General features: G+C 52.1%; 1 protein-coding gene and 1 pseudogene across 1 annotated transcript in view; one reads left to right on the top strand and one right to left on the bottom strand.

The window, feature by feature from the left end:
* The window catches only part of ROCK2 (Rho-associated, coiled-coil containing protein kinase 2), a 199,980-nt gene that overhangs the window by 30,693 nt on the left and 168,740 nt on the right, over positions 1 to 547 (top strand). The gene's annotated exons all lie outside the window — the stretch shown is intronic.
* The window catches only part of LOC102848579, a 1,778-nt pseudogene continuing 1,434 nt past the window's right edge, over positions 204 to 547 (bottom strand).

Consider the following 547-nt stretch of genomic DNA (forward strand, 5'->3'; position numbering starts at 1 on the left):
AAAAAGCAAAACCCAAACCCTTTAAGTTATTTTTTTTAAAAAAATTCTCAGTGTATCATAGTATCCTGAATTTCAGGGTACAAACTTCTTTTTTTTACTTTTTTTTTTTTTTAAATAATAAACACAAACCAACCAACGGAGGGTCGCACCACGGCTTCCCATTAGAAAGCTGGCGCCGCCCCTGCCTGACCGGCTGCGAGCGGTCACACGCAGGGCGGGAGCGGCGTGGGGATCCCATATTTGGCATGGTGGCCCTTCTGCGGGTGCTGCGCTTTTTTGTAAATCCCAGTGCTGGTGAAGACGCTGGCGGGTTTTCGCCGGCTCTTCTTCCTCAGGTGGCGGCTGCAGACACTCTGCCAGGACTGCAGCGTCTTGGACGTCCAGATCCACATGCCGCTGGTGATGCCCACCATGAGAAGCATGAACATCTTCACCATGAAGATCTCCACGGTGGGGATGGACGCGGCCATCAGGCAGTCCACGTTCTTGGTCTGGTTGTTGACCCTGCACTTGTGCTGCGCCGCCAGCACCTTCCAGTAGTCCATGT

This window comes from Elephantulus edwardii, unplaced genomic scaffold (genome assembly GCF_000299155.1).
Source record: "Elephantulus edwardii isolate Elephantulus edwardi_28Jun2011 unplaced genomic scaffold, EleEdw1.0 scaffold00009, whole genome shotgun sequence".
Classification (NCBI taxonomy): domain Eukaryota; kingdom Metazoa; phylum Chordata; class Mammalia; order Macroscelidea; family Macroscelididae; genus Elephantulus; species Elephantulus edwardii.